The sequence below is a fragment of the Ambystoma mexicanum genome, chromosome 1q, assembly GCF_040938575.1.
Source record: "Ambystoma mexicanum isolate Mex_15411 chromosome 1q, UKY_AmexF1_1, whole genome shotgun sequence".
NCBI lineage: Eukaryota > Metazoa > Chordata > Amphibia > Caudata > Ambystomatidae > Ambystoma > Ambystoma mexicanum.
Window position 1 is genome coordinate 880,038,896 of NC_090922.1, and position 22,697 is coordinate 880,061,592.

Sequence of the window (22,697 nt, forward strand, 5' to 3'; positions counted from 1 at the left end):
TACTGACCAAGTGTCCTGTTTCTTTTGTCTTGTCCTCTCCGTCCTGTCTGTATGTTGGCGGGCTTTCAGCGCATTACAAATAAATACATAAATGTATAGTATTCCTGAATTAAGACTGCCACCCTAGCTGGGTACATTCTGCATTTGGAGCACACCATCCCTTTCTCTGAAAGTGAAATTGGGGCATTCAAATTGCTTAGCAATTCCTTTCCCAGAATGTTGATGGGAGTATCTTTAGATTACACTAGTGGTGCTACAATATTCTGTGTCCCTATTGTCAAGGGTAAATCTTTTGTCAGAGGAACTTTCCAAATTGTCCCCAAAAAGCTGTGTGTGTCCAAACATTTGTTAGATAATGGAAATCCTTCTTCCTTTATGCATGATCTGGTTGCTGCAGTATCTATAAGAAAGGAAAATACCCTTTGTCCTATCAGAAATCCTACCTCCAGATCCTCCTCGGGGTCCTCAGTTACTGCTAGAACAAGACACACTTGCACTCCCTGTGGGTACCCCTATTGGGAAAGTTTAGTGGTGGATGATGTAAACGGATTACTGCCCACCACGGTCACTCGAATGTATTGGGACACAGTGTTCTGTCCCAATAGTGTGACCCCTTCTTGCAGTTGTGTCTGTGCTTGTGCCTCTAGTATGCTCATGGGGTTCCTGCACCATTCCACCCTGTACTTCTACTTGTCCCTTTGTGATATACCATGTGGTTGTGTGGGCTGCATTTGCAATTGCTGATGTGGCATCACCTGTTTTGTTGTGTTGCTGGTGTATAAGGTTGTTGTTGTTGCCCTGATTGTGCTATTAGTAGGCATGTCCATGCAAAATGACCAAAGTGGCCATGTGCAAAACATTGTCCTCCAAACTGTGGACCCATGCCCCTATACCCCATTCCCCATCCCTGTGTGTGATATCCTCTACCTGTTTCATAACAAGTCCATGTTACTGTGTACTCCACCTGTCTGCACAACCCATGGCTATTGCTGCACGTTTACAAATGCAGGTTATTTCTGCATCTGCACCGTTCTGCACTGCTGATTGGGTGGTACCTGGGTCTAACATCCTGTTTGTATTACCGTTCCCACTGGGAACCCCTACTGCTGTGCCTATGGAGCGATAACTGGCCTTGTGAGGACTGCAAGCTCCATGTATTTTTTTTAACTAATTTGTTTAAGCTTTTGTTGCATTATCAGATGGCTCCTTAACTGTTTCTTGCAATAATGTATGATTGCCAACCTTTTGCCTCAAATCCCACTGTCTTCTCTAAAGTTGTCTGCACATCTGCGGGGAGCACCCTCACTAAGATATGATAAAATAAAGGTATTTTGTTACCCCACGACGGTTTATTTTCCTGCATCCACATTTTTTGTATGGATGATCTATTTTCTGTGGGACCCTCATCAAGCATCATTACACACCCTTCTCTGACGTATCTGGATACAGTTCACTTAGAGCCTTCCAAATATTTGCTCAATAGTTATTAAAGGGTGCTCCATCATATATGCTAGAGCTTAATTCTAGCCCAGAATGTCTGGCCTGTTGCCATATTGTGTCACTTCTCTCCCTAACCAACACTGACAATAAACTCAATAAACACTATCTCTTTTAGCCAATGGGATTCCGGCTGTCTCTTTTTCAAAAACATAAATCCACTTGCCCGCCACCGCCATTAATGCCATTAATGAACCCAGACTTTAAATCAAATTGTCTGTATTCATTTTCTGCAATGTTATGTAGTGAACCTCGCCCCTTACTTTCTGCAAAAGGGGCATCTGTGTGAGAAACTCTGCACTTATTGTCATGTTGTGGTCCTATTGCTGCTGCTATTCTCTTTTTTCTACTACTCCAAAGCCTATTTCCCCAATCTCCCATTGTCTCCTCTCTTTCCTTCTCTTCTCTCTCAGTTTATATCCTTCCGCTGCTCATGTCCATCAAATTGGAGGTCTCTAACTCGTCATCTCCATGATCGCTGTCACCACTGTCCTCCCAATCTGATGCGGTGTGCACACCTTCTGTTGTTCCATCTTCACAGTTGTCTTAGTCCTGCACCCAGCTGTCTATTCTAAATGTAAGCACTCAGCTGTCCACCCCTGTCCGTCAGCTGCCTTTCCTTGCTCTTTTCCTTTTTTCTCTAACTCCTTTTCATGGCTTTCTCGGTTTCCTTGAACACAGAGTCAAGTTACAGCTGGGTGCTCTTTTTAATGTGCATTAAATATTTCCACCTTCCCTTCTCATCCTTACTACTGGCACTCGCTTCACCGTCATTTTTCCTTTTATGTGTTCCTTCCATATTTTGAGACACTCATTTAGGATTCGTATATCCTTCATCTGGTTTTAGTAATGGGCAGATCATATATGTAGGGGGCGGGGCACTACCCTGCTCCTCCTCATCTTTTCCCTTCTATGTCTTTTTATCGTTTTCTTCGTACAAGTTGCTGAGTCCTAAAATGTCCTGCCTCTTTTTAAGCTTTGCACCTTTGTAGGTAGCCGACAAATACAAATAAATAGTCAATAATATCTTTGTTGAATGTTCCCTCTCCAGGCCATTCCTTGTAACATTTCCCACTGTGTCATGTACACACTCAAAATGCTACTTTGTTATTTTGTCACGGTATTGGGGCAGTTTCCTACACATGTGATTAAGTGGTGCTTCAATCCAATAGGATGTCATTATCGCACCTTAACCTTTATTGTTGAAATACTCTTTACTTCCTTCTTCCTCTTCTTTATAATTGAAACCTTTAAACTCTCAAAAATCCTTATTCAATCAATCCCCCTAACTCAATTTTATACTTACCGCTTACTCGTTCGCCCTATTTTCATTCACTCTTGCCCTCTCCACTGCGCTCTTCATACCTTGCACTCCATACTTGCAAACACTGGGCTTCTTCATAGGCCTGTCTTGTTAGGTTATATTAGTAGATGAATAGCCTTCTTCCCTGGTACAACACCTTAAAAATGCCCTATGTTAGTATGTTAAAAGAACAATTATTCCTCCCTTCACTCGACTGCACCTTTAACTCGCGTTGCGTAGCTCTGTAAATATTTGCATATTATTTTGCCTCTGGCCCTTCCGTCATCTCCATAGCCACATTAAACAAATACTACAACCACTTTCCACAACACTAAAAAACAAATTGCCACTACCCACAAAACACATGCGTGCCTGTACCACAAAAAGAATTCTACACCAAAGAAAAGAAAATGACACAACTATACCAATTGCCTGCACTACGTGCAACTCTTTACTAACAAGTTCACCACTTACTACACAACCCTCTGCTCTAACGCAGATGTGCCACCATCTACCTGCTCATTGTCGGATCGGCAGACCTAAAATCTAAGACTATTATGGTCAATCGCCCTCCACCACTCTGACGGTGCATCACTGTACACCAATGAACAGTACCTCCCACCCTTTGCGCCTTTCATGCATGACTACACTCACGTATCCTTTTAGGAGAGTCTTCACTTCTCTGGACCTCAGAGTCTCCCTTTAAAGACCTGCACTTCAGTGGGAGTGAAGGTAGTGCCGGACCAGGCAGACTTTGGGAAAGGGGCCTCTGCAGACCTCCTCTGTCTCTAGCTCTTAGTACTGGCCAACAGAAGCTGTCCCACACTCCTCCGGGAGCATGGCTGCAATTCCCACGCCTCAGTCGCAAGGCTGAGATTTCTTGCTGGGGCCTCGAAAAGTGTCAGGAGTCACCTCAGAATTAACCAGTAATAAATTACAAAAGTTGTCAAAAAGGAGTGTATTCAGGCAAGACATAACGCAGGTTTATTCAGAGCCCAGGGGCAGCTGGGACAGCTATAGTCAAACAGATCTCGGAACAGAACTGCATAAAAAGGCGCTGTCAAAGAAATGCCCCTAATTCTAAAAATGTTATAATAATCAAGCAAATTAACATTAGAAACTTTGCAACATGAAAAAATATCCCCACACCGAGCTAATTGGTGCTTGCACATCATACCCTTATAGAAAAACACACATTATGTTCTGTAATTGTACCCACAAACCTTCCCACACCTCCCTCAATTAAAATATGTGATGTCACAATACAACCCCCTCTTCCCACATCATAATGACAATTCATGTAAGCATTTGATGTGACCAGCGGAACTGTATTCATCTGCTCCAGTCATCTCATCTAAGTTCTTGTGACAAGCGCTCCCTTCCATGACAGTGCCAGAGCCTTGAACCACAGCCATACTGTTATACAAATGTTGCATATTAAGAACTCTTCAACCTTCTTCTCAGGCAAGAATTGCTAAGGGGCAGTTTGAAACTGCTGTGGTTCTCTTAACTCCATCTAAAAATCATGTTTTGCAAATTATTTTGACTTATTAAATGGTTATGCTCTCCATGCCTGTTGTTTCACTTCTTACCATACCAGCCTGGGATCGTGGGACCTGCAGTGCATTACCAGCCGCATCAGCTTTGTTGCAGATTAATAAAAGTGTTTACATGTTGCCTGGAAAGGCATGCTACAAGGCCTATTTTCCGCATTTTTGCCTACTTCTAGGTTTCGTTACACTTGCTGGTGCCTCTACGTTTCTATTATATGTAAATTACTTTTATTTTGGATTTGACTTGTTTGATGATTAAAAGGAGCACCCTCCCCTTTTACAGTGCTACTCTCACAATTGATACATGTGCACCTTTTCACTGTGCAGACTTGCATTTTTATTACATCTCCACAGAACAAACTAAAGTTGCAGATGCAAATTATGATTCATTAGTAAGTAAAATGTAGATGAGAAGGCAGTTTATTGTAAAATCAGAGATAGGTTCTTACACAGTTGACAACATGACAAGCAAAATGTTCTTGTGTCCAATACAAACCTCTATTGAAGTATGTTAGTTCACAAGCAGGACCATGGAAATCTTTTGTAATTCATGTATTGAGAGCAATGATACAAAATGTAACATATTGTTCTCACTCATGAATTGTAACTGCTCCAACAGGTTTAGCAGCATTCAACATAGGAGGGGTTATTTTTCATCGATTGTTGATGCTACCAATGGAGCATGACAATAAACTTGAATATCAAGTGCAGCACAAGATGTAGGGAATGTTCTAAGAAAATTAAATACGTTGATTTCAAAGGAAGTAAGCATGTTCGGTAACTTGATGCTAGCTTTCATGCACTTGAGAGTGCAATGTCTTGAAGAGTGACTATGACATTTTGTTGAGAGGTAAACGGGTCTTTGTTTTCTGAGATTTTTTACAATTAACTCCTGTGAAAGGTCAACCAGTTTTCAAGATGCTGCTCTCTGAACAGCAAGACATTATAGCGATACAATTGTGCAATGTTTTAAATGGCCACCTTATGTCATTGGAGTTATATAAAAGTACAAAGGCTTGATTAATTTAAATAGACAGTTCCATTTCTTTAAAAAAAAGATTTTATTTAACATAGCGCAGAGTTACAACAATACATTCCATTCAATTGACTTATGTGTTACATTGGTGTACTATGACTTATATGAACATGGAATCACAATTCAAGCATCATGGCAATTCGTCGTGACGAGTTTCTTCTTCACTTTTATTAAGTAAATATGGCCAGAATGCTCCTCATATGTCTTTCGGCCGGTTTGTTAAAAGTAGCAAGCTATAATAAACTTCTTCATTGTCATTTGCCCAGGACATATCGTTCACCCAGTGTTCCACACAGGGGGGCATCTTACTTTTCCATCTCATCAGTATATCATGCTTTGCCAACAACACACCCAGGTTGAGGAGCCTACGCTGAATGAGGTTAATTTTACACACAAACCCTAGTAGACTTGACCCTTGCTCCCATATGACAGGTTGGTAAACCATATTTTCCAGTGGTGTACACACATTTGCCCAATACTCAGTGAGTGCCCCACAAGACCATATCATATGAAGAAAACCTGCATCATCATTCCCAAATCTCTGGCATTTCCCTTCAGCCGTAGCATACATTTTTGCAAGACATGCCGGGGTGAGGTGCACTCTATCAATATCTTGAACTGGATTAGTCTGGAATTATAGGAGATTTGCTTCGTTAACCTGCATAATTGTATCCAGTGCGCTTCTGTGAAAGTGATCCCTGGGTCTTTTTGCCACTCCCCTTTAATGTCTGGTGTCTGCGCCTATATGACCAGTAGTGTCATTTTATATAGTGTTGAGGCTGTCTTTTTAACCATAGAAGGAGCGAGTGCATATCTTAGGCTCTGATGTGAGGGTGGTTCATTAGGAAATTCATCCCAGTGTGTCTCTAGAGCAGAGCAGAGCCTGAGATATTGTAATTTCTGCAATGGAGTGTCCCCAATGGTCGCCTTGATGTCCTCACAGGCTATACATTGACCATCGTGGAATAGATCCTTAAAATGTAGTATGCCCCTATCTCGCCAGTGTGCAGCTAGGCCTCCGTCCTGCAACAGCGGTAAGTATGGTGTGCCCCAGATAGGCATGCTGGATTATACTTTATAGAGCCTTTAAGGTGGCATATCAGTCTAGCCCATGCTCGATGCGTGACCAGTGCAGGGCCCATTTGATTGTCACTCCTTTCCATCTCCTCGGCCAGCCCATGTAGCAGGACGTTGGTGTCTTCTCCCTGTGTCTCCAGCGCCACATGCGGCGAGCCGTGCCCCCCCCTCCGTTTCCATATGTTGCGTAATAAGCTTGTGCCGCCAGAAAGTATAGTTCAAAATTGGGAGCTGTCAGCCTTCCCCGCTCATATGGCATTGTGAGATGCTTCGAACTAGCTTGTGCCTGCCCTTTTCACATAAACAGCGAGCATGCACATTGTATTCATGAGAGAAAGGACCTCCCTGGACACAGTGCAACTGTACTGAAGAAATAAAGAGTTTTGGGAGTATAATCATCTTCACTAAAGCTAACCTGCCCATAAGCGATATAGGAAGTTGATTCCATGGTCCATCTTGGCGCAGAGAGTATCGGCCATGTTTTCATAATTAAGGGAGCGCACCAGTCGAGCCTTACGTGGTATCACAATGCCCAGATATTTCACTCGCTGGGGTGCCCACTTTAGACCATAGAGTTCGGTAGGTGCACTGGTCTTTTCTGTCAAGGGGAATATCTCAGATGTGTTGGTATTCAGTTTGAGACCAGAGTATTCCCCAAATTTCTGAACTGCTGCCAGAAGCCTCTGCAGGTACCTCCTGGGTTCCCTTATATACAGAATTATATCATCCACATAAACAGTTATCAATTCAGTCCTCCCTGCTACAGTGAACCCGGCATGAGCATATCATGCCCTCAGGAGGTCTGCTAATGGCTCTATCACCTGTGCAAATAGTAGTGGGGAGAGGGGGCATCCCTTTCTGGTACCTCCAGCTAGCGTCAGGATAGAGGACAGCATCCCATTAACGCCACCCATGCATATGGTTGCAAGTACAAAATGCGCACCCATTGAATAAAATTAGGGCCGAAACCATAGTTATGAAGTACTCTAAATAAGAAGGCCCAATATACTGTGTCAAATGCCTTTTGCATGTCTAAAGCAATAGCTGCCCCTATGGCATCCTATGGGATCTTTGCAAGTATGTTAAAGCACCTCCATATGTTGGAGGCCATGGACCTACCCTGCACGAATCCCGCTTGATCTTCATGCAGCATATATGGCATCAATGGATTCTAATGGGAAGCAAGTATCTTTGCATATATTTTCGTATCAGTGTTTATAAGGGACAGCGGGCGATATGAGCCACAGTCCTCAGATGGCTTCCCAGGTTTGAACAGTAGGGTGATAATCGTGTTGTGTCTGGTAGAACACTGGATTCCTGTGCTTCCACCCGTAGTGTCAAGAGACGAGGGGCTAGCTCTTCTATGAAAGCTTCATAGAATTCAGTGCTCAGCCCTTTGGAACCCGGTGCCTTGCCACTCGGTAGGCTCTTTATGGCCTCCTTTATCTCACTGAGTGTTGTAGGTGCTTCCAAGGCACTGCCAGCTCTCCAGACAGTAGTGTAGTGGGTTTGTTTGCCAAACAGGCATCAATGCCACAATCTGTGGCTACACTCTAGGGAGAATATAAGTCGACATAAAAATCATAGAATACCTCACGGATTTCCTCAGGTTTAGTAACCACCACCTAATCCATCTTAGTGATGCACGGGATGTTCGTGTTGCCCCACTTGTTATGCACCATGTATTCCAAGAGCCTGCCCGGTCTATCTTGCTCTCCCTGTGTGCGTGCAGCTGCTGGCCTTTCAAAATAGAGCAAATTCCTGTCCGCTGCCAACTGATATTCATCTAGTTGTGATTTAATATCCACGACAATCTACAGCACTGTGCTAATAGCATACTCTGCTTGTAGTCCGACCACTGTCTCTTTCCTCCTTTTGAGTTCCCTTCTTATGTCCCGGAGTACCCCTAGTTCTGTTCACGTAGCAAAACCCTGTATGTAGACTTTGAACGCTTGCCATAACACAGCTTGTTGAGTCAGTGATCCTTCGTTGTTCTCAAAGAACTTAGCGACATGCTGGGCCATACAAGTTCTGAAAACAGGGTCTAGCAGTGCCCCAGCTTTGCATCTCCATGGTGCTTTCTGTGGCAACTTTTCTGGGATATCCAATAAAATAAATACAGGGGAATGATCTGACAGTGCCCTAGGCCGTATATTGGCCTCTGACACACAGTCCATCACTGCTTGAGAAACTAGCCACAAGTCTATTCTGGCGTGCATGTCATGGACCAATGAATAAAAGGTAAATGCCTTATGAGTTATGTGCAATGTACACCAGACATCCCTTAATGCCAGATCTGTGCAATGTGTATGCATTGTACATGCTGCATTTGTCAGTGATCTAGGAGTGGTTGATGTTCTGTCTCAGACTGTGTCTAATATGGTGTTAATGTCACCGCCACATATGACCTGGGCAGTTGGATGTTTGGCACATTTACGAAAGACCTCTGTATAATACTCTGGGTCATCAATATTAGGGACGTACATGTTGATCATAAGTGTTTCCATGCTGCTAAATATCTTGTGCACCACTACATATCTACCACAGCGGTCACTCTCTGTTGCATAATGGGTAAACCGGAGTGATCTGTGAATCAGTATCATGGTCCCCCTAGCTCTTGTAGAGTAGAAGGTGTAGAAATGGTGTTCTCCCTACCGGGGAGCATAATTGAGGGCATGTTAGTCTAGGAAATGTGTTTCTTGCAGGAATAGTATCTGGGCTCCTTGTCTGACCTATGCCATAACTTTCCTCATTTTCACAGGTGTACCCAGGCCTCTTACATTGAAGCTGAGCATTTTTATTCCCTTCATTCCTTTATCAACCATTATCTCTGATGCATTCCTGTTTCACTGTCACAGTTCCTTGCAGTCTTCTAGCATGGTAGTGATATGTTGCAATTAGTCTGTGCATTTTTCCAACTTTTCCAACCCAACTTCCCCTGTCAACCCCTATCCCCACCCACACAGTACTCCAAACTTCGACTATACATTGCCCAATGACCCCCCATCCTTTTTCCAAATAAACTGCGCACTTGCATTGGGGGCGACTGCTGCTGTGACGGCCAAGGTCCGGTGCATTATGTCTAAGCCTTGTCTGTCCGAGGGCTTACAAACCGCTATGTTTGCCAACACTCATTATGAATGGTTTAGTCCACAGTGCAGATGTACTTTCACCGCCTCCAGTCTATCTGCAGCACTGTTCTCCAAGCACCATACAGATCTACAGACCAAAATGTAGTCCCCATTGTACTTGGAACAGTTCATTCACAAATAGAATACAACAACGGGTGCCACGGTCATGTGATAACTGCTCTTTATCTACATAATCCCACACACCTTCTTGCCCAATGCGTTCTTTAGACTAATTTGAACTATTATGATGAAAGTTGCTGTTCATGTGGCTAGGATTTATCCCCATGGTCTAAGTGATGTAGCCTCAAGTCGTACATCTATCTATCACATCAATTGCCATGTTACTTTGGTAATTGTCAGCTTGCACAGTAAGTTCAATGTCTTCCCTGGTGGTATTGTTACCTTACATTCAATTTACTTCTTCTTTCAGTGGCTGTTTATCGGGTAGCGGGATGTTAGCTTCAACAAAAGTGGCAGCTTCCTCAGAAAATTCCTAAGAAGAATGTTTTATTCTTATATTGCATTCATTGTCTGGCTGGGTATAGCATTGCATATATCATCTTGTACTCCCTCAGCAGTTTCTTTGCTCAGATAAACATACGTCTTTCTTGCTGAACTGCAAAGGTGTATTCTGGGAAGATACGGATTACACTGGACCCCCATCTTCAGAACCTGCTTCCCTCTTGCTCCTCTCAGAACCATGTCTCGGTCCCTAAAGTTCATAATCCGTGCTGTGATTGGGCAGGGAAAGGCGCATTACTTGGGCCTCGCTGCTAGAGAACTGTGCGCCCGTTCGAAAATGAACATTGAAGACCAGCTGGGATCTCCCAGCAGGTCTTTAAGTGGCTCCTCATCAGTTAGCTCCATATGTCCCTTCAAGGCATCTTCAGGTACACCTATGATGCGTATATTGTTCCGGTGTGATCTCACCTCCAAATCCTCACATTTCAATTTGACGCTGCCTAGATCTTTAGCCATGTTTGTCACTGTAGTTTGCAACGATTCTATTGCGTCTTCAGCTGTGCCAATCCGTGTTTCGGCCTCTGTGATTCTATGTGTGGCCTTTTCCAACTGATCTTTTATTGTTGTGACATTGATGTTCATGCCATCCACTTTGTCGTTTATAGCTGCAAATCCCTCCTGCATTGGGGCAAATACACCTTGTAGATCCATGGGGGCCGGAGGGGCTGCTGATGTTGTTGCCTCTGGGTTGGTAATTCCTTTGTTGCTCATGTCGTTTGACTTGGTGGCTGGTTTGGTAAATCTGTCCATCGCCCCAATTCTCTTAGAGGCAACCCCCTTATGCATTATATAGTGGGGTCAGACACTTGCACTGTATACAGCTTTGGTGGTTCTGTGACACAGGCCAGTTCTGGGTATATACCCTAGATTCAGCTGGTTGGTGGCCACACCAGTCATGATTAGAGGGTAAGCCGGGTATGTTCGGTGAGGTGGTGTCTGTGTCCTTCACCCCTTTGTCCTGTTTAGCACCTAAACAACTCCCAGCGATACCCTGCATGCATGCCTGTTGCTATGTGCAACCTTGAGTGCATTCATGCCTGCCCCCTCCTCTTGTTGTCAGATTATTTATTGCCTCTGCCCAAGTTCTCAATCTGTGGGTTGAATTTCACGTGTATCTGATGCGCAAGGTCTGACGTGTAGCAGTACAAACTCGCCCTGCTTGTACCTTCCCAGGGTGTGATCCATCTATGGTGGTATGGCTTCAAGCCTGGTATGTCGAGCGTGGATTTAGCATGTGTCATTTGCTTCATTTCTCTGGGTGGTCCCCCTGCACCCTCAGTCTTGGTGCGTGGAGGGCCTCCTGTTATGGACCGTGGGTCAACCCCTTGACCCCCTTTCCAGACTGCTGAGTTGGGAATGCCCTCCGTTCCAGTGTCTCCTCAGGTGACTTGTCTTCAAAGTGTAACTAAACGTGCTGTGGTGCAGTTGCTGTGCCAGCATGGGCCTAATGATGTCTGTCTGTGCCCAGGTGTCCGCTTACTCCAGTAGTTGGCCCTGGATAACTTATGCTGTTGCTGGATATCCTACAGTGTGGGAGATAATCCTGCTAGCAGCCTCTGTGGAGGGGAGTAGTGCTGTGTATACACTGGGTGTGATCCACCAGAGTTGAGATGTTAGAGCATGCGCTTGTGGAAGTCAATGGCGTGCTGCCCGGTCTTCAAGGGGCTTTCTGCGGTTCAGTCCGCACTGTGGTCTATTCTCCTCCTGCTTAGGAACCTTATTCCTGTGGCCTGATTGCATACTGCTGCGTTCGGCAGCTCCTACACATGTCGGGCTCCCTGTGAAAGTATGGGTCTTACTGGTGGCACAATCATCCAAAACGTTAGGGGAGCGTCCACGGGCCAGGACCAGACTGTGGGAGTTTGCCGCTCTTTGAGCTTCAGAAGAAGTGGCTGTTTCACTGCAAGCCTTCCAACATTCATGGACGTGGAGCGTTCTGTCCCCCTGCTTCCCCTTACAGTGCCTTCAGAATGTCTCTGTTACAGTGTGCACAGCGGGTCAGGCAGGGAGGCCAGAAAAAAAATCTAATAACTCTCCAGCTGCGGTGAGATGCACCGTTATACCATCATGGGCCGCCTCTGTCTGCTGCCACATTTCACCCAAAGCCTGGCATCGAAAAGTCCATGGAGTCTATTCAGGTGTATCTCCGATGCCGGCCCCTTGCTCATGTCATCTGAGACTGGTGTTTCCACCTCCGCCGTCCTCCCACAGCTACTTAGTGAGCCACTGCACCCAGAGTGGATTGGATCATCCGTCCGGGCTGATTATTCAATATTCAGACACCAGATCTTCGATTGCCATGTATATCTATGTTCCTCCCTGCCAGGTGCACCCCAAGAGCTCGGTGTCCCTCGTCTCAGAGGCCGCTGCCAGCCCAATTCATCAAACAGCTGTATCTTGGGTTCTACCAGGCCGATTTGCACGGTTTTTGGGCTGGGATCCCCAGTTACTTCATGCAACTAACTGTTCGGTGTGATGGAAAACCGGACTGTTTTCAGAAGGTTTTTTGGCCCGGACCCGGGTCGCCATCGGAGCTCACTGTAATGCTTACCTGGGACTCTGCAGGAGCGTAATGCCTTTTCATCTAGAGGATCTGTTACCTGGACTCTGTGAAAACAACAATTATAACAATAGAACTACTGTAATTTCTATTTGCGTGAAAAAACTGTAATGGAGTGTGCCTTTGATAAATCCCTCCCTTCTCACCGGTGCTTTTGTTTTGTGGAGCTCTCCATCCTGCATTCTACAGGGGCGCGTTGGTTTGAAAACTGTTAACTTGAGAGGCTGCAGTGTTTAAAAGATTATTGTCAGAATAATGTCCTTGCCTCTTCTTAGAGTTATCCTGTGTGAGTTTTTGGTGAGAATATATAGTTGTCAGATTCTGAACTGTCCCTACAATGGAGAGATCTCTCTTTCTAAAAAATGTCCATTTATTTTGCAGGTTCTTGGTTCTCAGAAAAGGGTAGATGCTACGGTATGGCTGTGACTATACTCGGTATGAGGAAACGTTTAAATAACGTAAGTTTGTCTTAACGGAGTCATAGCAGCCTTCAGGATGAGCACGGTAATAACTAAGTGAAGAAAAACTTGCTGGGACTACAACATAAGCTACATAGTTCTTCTTTCTTATTTCACTAGTTCATTCATTAATAAAAAATACCCTTTGTTTTGTAGGTTTTCGGAAAGCCATAGATTAAATACCTTCGGGCGATGCAGAGACTGCTGAGGAAAACATTTGAATGAAGGCACTGCGATTGCGAAAGAGGACTGCTGTGAGGAATATGCTGCTGCGACGGAACCTCTGACAGAAGATGCAGAGACTACGAAATAAACTGCTGACTGAGGAAATGCTTCGGAAATACTTCAGTTCGGTAAGTCTTTACCACAACAATGGAATTCTGTTGATTTTCTGTGGAAACTAATATCTCTTAACTTGTTTTTCCTTTGACAGGTCCTGTTAGGAGATTGCTGGTAGCATTACCCGCTGTCAGTGAAGAAGACACGAAGCGAGCGCTCCAGCAGAGGCGGGGCTTAAATAGCTCCTTCTGCCACAGGTGTAGTATGTGCTGTGAGTTAACCATGGACTTGGCGTTAGCCATGTTGAGTGTAGGATAAAGCAAATGTAAGCGTTATGTGAGCCTATGGGTGCAATGCTATGAATGAGACAAATGCCATTTGTGTCATGCTTGAAGCCACTGTTGACCCACTGACTGATATAAAGTTTCTTGCTTCCCTGTTATTTCTGAATGGGAACTATGCTCCTTTGCTATCATGACACTCACACACGAGCTTCCATTCAGCTGCGTGCCCAACAGCGCCTCCAGAAAGTTCCATTTCTAAAACAACACGTCCAGACTCGGTTTTAAAACTGTGTATCAATGCATGCATAATGCTAAAGAGGAGCTTGAAAGTAGAAATTGGTCTAGTCAATGGAGAAATGGCAATGGTAGTTGCATTGCTCACTTTTTCTCAAAGTACAAATATTGAACATATTCTTGTAAAGTTTGATCATGTAGAAGATCCGCATTGGATTTCTCACAGCTTGATGCTTTTTAACCTCTTAACTGCTGAGGGTTTTCCCTCCAAGTACCAAACCCTTTTTGGTGATTTTGGTTGCCATTAAATCCATTCTAATGTTTTTGCTACATATGATATCTCAGCCAAATTGGCCCCTTTTCTTCCACATGTACCTCATCATAACGCAACCAAGAAATTTACTTATGGGGGTGAGAGAAAATAACAAAAAAGAGAGCACATTTTGTGTTTTTTCAAAAATGCCAATAAATGATGTGCGGAGAAGCCTGTGGTTTTTTTCTTGTAAGAGGAAGGAACAAATGGTTTGCTGTTCTGAATTTTCCGTTTTCCAGACTTTCAAGAACAGGTTGAGTGGAAACAAGAAAACATATTATTATAAGGTTAAAATCAGTTTTGTTAGAGGTAGGCGATTTTTCCCTTTTTTCTTCAATAGTACATGTGTAGACGGAATGGAAGAGGAGGGTAGGAAAGCTGAATGGGAAGACAGAACGCAATACATTTCTGAAAAGTAGACAACATTCCAAGTTTAACAGGTTGTCATTTGCGCAGGTCGCGCAACAACTATGTAGGCAAAATGCCCATAGTTTGTGGAAATATCTGAAAATTACAGAAAAAAAGGTATGTGCTGGACATTTTTGGACCTGTAAGATAATGGCTTCTGTGAATATTGAAAAGATCAATGCACCTCTACATTGCCCCGCTATTCTAGTTAGGAAATCACACATTTTTAGTAATGTTTCACAAAACAAGCAATTCCACAAGCCAAAAAAACGGAGCCATGGGACACAGGATTTTTATGCTGATGACCTAAACAGAGGTTCTTAGCATGTGAAAATAAGGAACAACAATGTGGTGAGGAATGGCAAGCATACATGTTTTGAAAGAGCACAGGCAGACCTTTTGAAGGATAGGTGACTTGTACAGGGTACAATAGCGTACAGTGCCTAAAGCAGCAACTATATGCAGGTTGCATTTGGGAAATTAAAGGGTTGTGTAACAAAGTGAATTAGCAAATGTATGACAACATTATCAAAACCAAGAGAAAATGACAAAAGTTTTACCTTCCCACATTCCCACCGGTGTCCCAATGAAAACGGTACCTCACATGCGTGGTTGCACCTACCTGGTTGCAAAGGGAGAAAGCTAAACCGTTGGTACATGAAATGCCCTGGGCAAGAGTAGATTTGGCTTTGTGGACAACCCACAGATTTCTGCTTGTGGTGTCGCAGCCACCAAGGAAAATGAGGAACCCAATGCATTTCTGGAAATAAGACACCCGTGTGAATCCAAAGAGGTCTGACTTACATAAATCGCCCTATAATGTATTATCCACAAGGCCTGACAATGTCCAAAATGTAGGGAAAAACACAATTTTCAGACATTTGCCACCAGGAAACCACCGAAACACACTACCAACAACACATGTCCTACCTCCCCACATTCCCAAAGGTGTCCCAATAAAAACTGTGCCTCACATGTGTGGGTGCACTGTAACAAAGGAAGTTCAAAAGTCATCTTTGTAGTAAGTCTGTAAGTTACTTTATTGGGTTGCATGCATACAGGTTACATCAGGAACAACAGGTACAGGAGATGGTAGGCAGGATACTAAGTATTACAGGGAAAGCTGTTGCATCTTGGTCTTCCTGAATGAATGCAGTATGCATGGAATGTTGGTGAGTGCCTGGAATGTTCCCTTTTCCTAGGTTCCTGTTGTGTCAGTTGAAGAGAGCCTGGCACAGAGGAAGGGGGCTGGTGGATGTTCTCCCCTTTATCTTACTTACCATTCCTCATGCCCTGTCATCCTGTACCTGTTTCCTGAACCTAGGTAAAGGGCTTACCTGCAGAGCAGTTCCTGTCTCATCTGTGCCAAAGCAGGACTCATCAATGGCGATGAGGAGCTTGAAGAACCCATGTACAAGGTTTAAATGAAGAAAAGAAGGGAGTGTGAATGTGAGATGAAGCAGCAGACAGCACAGAGCGAAGGTACAGTGCTGGAAAATAAGAGGAAGAGGAGACATCCACCCACCCCCGTCCCTAAGGTGAGCTAACCCCTTGCCCATGGAAAGCAGTTGGGCCAGGGTCAGTGAGGGGCATCTGGGGTCTCAAGCACAGCTGAAGGGGGCAGTCAGAGGGTCCCTGCGAGCACTCTAGGCTGTCCTACACTGACAGGACACATGAGGCGACTGAAAAAGGCCTGAGAGAGACCAACCTGGCAGCTGTCTCAGCCTGGGAGAGAGAGAAGTCGTGTATGTGCTGGGCACCACAGAGGCAGTTGGGTCAGCCAGTAAACTCAGCCTGGGAGAGAACATTTTAAATTAGGTCCAGAGGGACCTCGGCCAGAATACATGGTCGGCATTAAAGTGCCTGGGAGAGACACTCTTTAAAAGGAGTCCTGGTGGACCTGGGAGAGAATAAATGGCCTGAGGGAGAATAAACTTCCAGTAATTGGATGTGCCCTTCAGCAATTGTGAGAGGGGCAAAAGGAGCAATTTACGGATGAAATGCTGGGCATCACTGTAACGCTGTGCAGTACGTGGCAGTGCAATATCCCTTGAAGCAGGTGAGCTGAGAGGGTGCAGCGTCTAGGGACACAGAGCTGTAGGATCTTGGGTATGTGCTCAGCTGAAAGCGGCATTGGAGCTCCATTCATGTTGAGCTCCTAACAATAATGATGACATTGGTGGGAGTGGCGTTGTTAATGGCGAAGGTGGTCAATGATGAGGGACAACATTACACACTCTGCATGACAAGGGAGTGGCTCCATTTGTTGTGCAGGTTGATGTCTGGAGAGCAGTTCCCTGCAGACTTAGACAAAAAGAACCCTGCTGCGTGAGGCTAAGTGGCTCGAAGATCAGCTGAGTGCCGTAGTATTACTACACCCTGAAGATAAAACATGGTCCCTGACACAGCCTGCAATGTGCTTGTTGTAGCTGTTTAGTATTGGAAGCCTGGACAAGACAGGTGGGGCACTTTTGAGCGGCACTCCAGGTGAGGTGGCATTTCGTTGCATACTTCGCATTAGGAGTATAACTTGTGGCAAGTAAGCACAGTGATGCTTTGGTGAAGGCGCCTCCAAGTTGTTTTTGTGTAACGGATAAAGCAGTTTGGAAGAGGTTTGTTGCAGGTTTGATGTTGTTGGTGACCTGAGTGGTTGGTTATTCAGCAACCTCTGCCTGATGCAAGGTACAGTCCTATGTTTTTTTTTTATCACTAGCAAAGCGCTAGATGGTGCTACATGGCATTTGAGATGCAGTAATAACTATGTGTTCCAGTTTTTTCCACATTTTTAGAGACACTTTGCTGATTGGTTGTTTTCTAAGATAATATGAACACATACTAAGATAATATTTTCAAGTTAGAAGTATTAAACAACAATATACATTTTAAAACTTAGTGTAGCTTGCAAGAAGTACTCATATGTTTACATACATAAACGTTTTTCTTGTCTATCTATTATTTGAAATAATGATACGGATAGACATTAAAAAGATTTAAACTAAAATGTTTTTATAATTTTGACATGTCTGTATATTTTTTTGTCAAACTCATGACATATTTAGGTTATATGTCTCGGTTTCCTGGTTAAGGTTGAATAAACTGCACTGTAAAAGTTTTAAAATGGAAGAAAATGTGTACAAAAATGAAACATGGGCTTTGTGTATATATGTATTTATTTGTATGATACTCTTGTTCTGTATTTAGAATTTTCTGATGCAAAACCAGGTCCATAGTTACATGAATGCTTAGTGTAGGAGCTGTACTTTTTGAAGGAGATTTGCAGATTACCCACCTGCTATCCAAGCCACCTGATGCCCTTCCCCGGGTGGTGTCATTTATTTTTTTAATTTAATTAATCCGGGGAGGGAACAGAGAGGATCTGCCTGTCGTCTCCCTACCCCAACCTCCCCCCAAAATCCCCTGATCATTTTACCTTACCTGTGGGTCTGAAGATCTATGCTTTGGCCCCAATGCTCCTCCAGTCTCCCAGCCGCTGCCATAGACATGGAAAAGGAAATGAGTCACTTTTCATATGGCGGCAGCCATTCCACCCAACCCCATGCCCCTTATTGGGAGACTCGTTGCACAAACAGCACACATATCCCTTGTGGGGGTAAAGCTTATTCACATCCCTGATAAACCCTGATGTCTGAATGTATTTCACCCTCTTGGCAGGGAGCTGAAAGGGACATTAATGGACCTCAGCAAGGCCGTTGCTGCACTCAGGACTACCTTGGCGTGGTATGGCTGGCTATTAGCAGCCATATCAGATTCCTGCTAGGGGGTAAAAGCTACAATCAGGCATAGAACATACATGTTTTTGCAATTCTTACTGTAGATAGTACTAATGTTTTTTAGAAAATATTATACTATTAAGTTATTTGTGATAGTTTTTTAGATTATTACTGTTACAATTTAGTTTAGAGAGTAGAGATGTTTTTTCTCTCCAATGAGAAGTTTTATCCCTCTACTGAATGATTCATAATCATAACCTTAAATGGTTGAGTACTCAGAATATGTTCAGTGTTCATACAGTACTATTATGAAACAAATTATAGTAATCTTCTTTATATTTCTATTATGACATATATTATACATTGTCTTTCACAGATGTTATGATGACCGAGCAGACATAATGAGACAGCCATTACAAAATTAGGTAAGTAAGTTTGAATTACACATCCAAACAAAATGTGCATAGTATTCTATAAAAAGAACTTGCAATTCAAGGAAAAAAAACATTGTTTATTTTGCATTTATTATGCATTTGTAAGGGATATTAATGTGAGCAAAACATTGTAACAAAACCCTTGAAATCCAAGGAAAAAACTTTAGTTGCAGGGACTTTTGCGCAATGAAATCCCTGAAATTCAGTTAAAGCCACCTTAACGTTGTACCCTCTGCTGTGCAGCCTATGACCACAGTGATGAGTTTACAGATGGTATCCTTGACAACATCACTTCTGACATCACATGGATAGTCCTTCAAACTCAAAACCTGACCTTGGACAGGCGGTGCTGTCGCTCTGCTGGACTCTATGCTTCTCTCCATGACGCCGCTGTGCCCTGCTTCTGTCCCTGCTGTGGGACACACTTTGTTCTCCATTGCCACTTAATTCTGCTACTCACTTTAATGTCACCCTGGGTGGTGGGATATGACGCTTGGGGGCAGTGGTTCTCCGCTATCTCTCACTCCTTCACACTTATAATTTTACCAAACTACTAATTTTGGACAATGTATTCATTATTATGAAGTATTAAAAACATGCTAAAATCACACATGCAGAAATGTAACAGTGGTCTAAATATGTGCAAGTACCTAGAGTGATCTTATGCCTGATGCCACCAGTTAAATAATCATTGTTGTCATAAATGATATTAGTGATGTCATCAGTGATGCTGTTAGTGATGTGATCAATGTAGTCATATATGATGGTATTAGCGATGTAACCACACTATTAAAACAATGATGACATCGCAGTCCCCATTCCTGATGTCATCAATGATGACATCACTGATGCCATCAGAAATTACAATATCTATGACATCACTGATGACATCACTGATTGACTCGCTGATTGCAGTACAACACTAACCAGCCATGGGCAGTGGTAACAATGTTTGCCCATTCCCACTGTGTATGAGAACACAATAAGGGGCCACTGTAAACTGTGGTGTCATCAGTGTGGACATAGGCTGCGCAACTGGATGTGTGAAGCTAAGGTGGCTGCAGCTGAATATCAGGGGTTTTGTTTTGTTAAATTCTCACCTTAACATCATGGCAACTAAAGTTGTTTCCTTGATATATTTATCTTTTATTGCAGCAAGTGAAGATATGATATTTATATTCATACTAATTTTACCATGTGTAGGGTTTGTACATTGCATTAGACAGTTTAACTCTTACTTACTGTACTATGGGGCCAGTTTGTATTCTATGATTGCACAATGTACTTTGCACGTAGATCTGATGATTTGGAATGTAGAGCAAGTATGTCTATACCATTATGCATGCACTATGCACTGATTGTGTATTACTTAGTGATCTCAGCCTGTATTATATGATTACACTATGGCTCGGACATGTCATATTTTAAATTTAAAAAAAATGTGGAGCCATCACATCTATATCTATACCAAATTGATTAAAAAAGCATATTGCACTAAGCACTTTATTGTACATTGCACTAGGCTTTCTATTTGTTCATGTACTGTATTATGGGTGTTGCCCCCCTTTGATGATTACACATTGTACTATGCACTTTATATTCAAAATTCCAGAATGTGGATTTACTGTATGTATAGGCAAAGTTAATTTATCATGTGCAATAAATAATGTGGATCATGCATTTAGCATTTTATTGATTTTAGTGTTCGATATAAGATCTAGACTATAATGGGTCAGCGTGCATGATATATTATATATATTCTCTCTAGCTGGAAAGGGCTGTTTTGAGAAAGAAATTAGAGTTGTTATTTGCATACATGTTATTTAATATTTCATTTGTATCCGTTCCAAGATGGCTGATAGAAAGCACAAACCAGCTACCACATTAGCTCATGACCATTTTAAAACACTAAGATAGGACTATGAAACTGTGTGTGAACCTGTTTTTTTTCAAAAGCTGCACGTCTCACTTTGTATATTTTATGTGAACAAGCAACACGTTTTTTGTGAAATGATTCATGCTGCTTATCCCTATGTTCCTGGGATGATGATTTGAAAACAAAGGAGATTCCTTGATCTATTACACACTCCAATGCAATTTATTGGAAGTTTTACTGAGTTTGGAGTGTGAATCAAGGTACTTTCTGTGAAAGTTCTGATATTATAGGGCCTGCGGTAGCAGCCCTGTAGTTATGGTTAAGTTGCTCAGCCCATAGGAAGAGCACTTTTTGGGTGGCTTATAACTTTGTACCACCATGAAATATTGCAAGTAAGTATATGCCTCCGTCAGATTGCTCCTGCAAAGTCTGCAGAGGTCTCGTGCAAGGGGGGAAAGTTATAGGGGGTCCCAAAATGTGTGGTTTTTCCCATAGACGCAATGGGAAAATAAATTAGCTCATACCTACAGCCCAAACCACTGAAATTATTTTCACCAAATTTGTGGCAGGAGCGGCAGATTGGTCCCAAAAGCATGCTTTTGTAAATTTGGTGTGAATCCGTCCAGTAGTTTTTAAAAAAATGGGTAAAAAGTAGGTAAACAAAAATATGTGATATCTGGGTTCGGTAAACTGACTCACTTCCCTGTTCGGACGCGCCTGCTGATTGGCCCATAAAAAACGTGAGTTGTGTCAGATTTTTTGACACCCCCCCCATGTTTGATTTGCGGACAGCAGCCAGTGTCAGCAGGGGTGGTGAGGATGGGATGAGATCAGGGACGTCATTTCACCAAAATGCCAGGGGTAGCGGATGTGACCTCACACGACCCTTGACCTCTGATGACATCACAGGAAGTGATGTCATTTGACCCCACCCCGAAGTCAAATCTCAGAAAGCAATGGAATGTGACCTTTCACCCCTTGGCAAATACCGAAAGTGGCATCACATAGCATTGTTCCTAAGTACACTATGAAAAATATGGTTGCAATATCACTATAATGTGATATACATTTCATACAAGCATGGATAGCCATATGTACCATTAAGATCAGTGTGTATAGACCATATTACCAAATGAATGTGATTGCAAGCAGATATCAATGGCCAAATGATAATGATGTGTTATTATATAGCCCTTACGCTTAAGCGCTTTATATAGAAAACATAGACATACAATATCACCCACCAAGTGTTGCCACTCACTTATCGACCTCAGAAGGAGGAAAGGCTGAGTTGAGGTGCTTAAGAACAGAAACATTCAGTGACTTACCCGCTGAAGTGTGCCTGAAATAAAACTTTAATGAGTCTAGCAATTATTGTATAGAATTCCAGAAAGACACATTATTTGGTATTCCTATTCTTTCTTATTTAGGATCACTGCTGAAACCTATGTTCATTTTATTTTAAGAGGCCTGACAAGAAAGCCAGCCACTCCAGAAGCAAAGACCCACATAGCGCTGGCCACAGCCAGGAGCTTGCATTAAAAAGAAAAGACTTTTAAAAAAAATGTTTTCAGGGATTTTCAACCCATGACAACCCCTAAATGACGTCCCGATGGGATATGGCCTTAAAAAGTCCAGAAAATGGGTGGCTTTTCAACTCTGATGTCCGCAAACAGTCTGGATGTCTAGGGAAGTCCTGTGATGTTCACGAATATCTGAGATGTTTGGGGATATCTTTGTCTATTTCTTACAGGATTGGTGAAAAACTGTTTTTGGATGGATTATAGCTCTGGCTTATAACTTTGGCGCAACTCAATGAAACGGCATGAAATGTTGGAATTCCATTCTAGACCGGACTCTGAATGGTTTTGTTTTGTTAAGAGAGAACAAAATTAGAGGCGTCCCAAAATATTTTAAAGGCTTATAAATGTGGTGCCATTTGACAAATCTGGAAACAAATTCGAAAACAGATTTTAGACCTAGATATCAATGTTTTTGGAT

The 22,697-nt window shown here is 43.0% G+C and overlaps 1 long non-coding RNA gene across 1 annotated transcript in view; it reads left to right on the forward strand.

Annotated features, from left to right (window-relative positions):
• LOC138538430 (uncharacterized) overlaps nt 1-22,697 on the forward strand; it is a 315,299-nt gene that overhangs the window by 263,290 nt on the left and 29,312 nt on the right. Inside the window, exon 2 of the long non-coding RNA XR_011286535.1 lies at nt 18,763-18,811. This is a non-coding gene — a long non-coding RNA (uncharacterized lncRNA). The remainder of the gene's footprint in view (nt 1-18,762; nt 18,812-22,697) is intronic.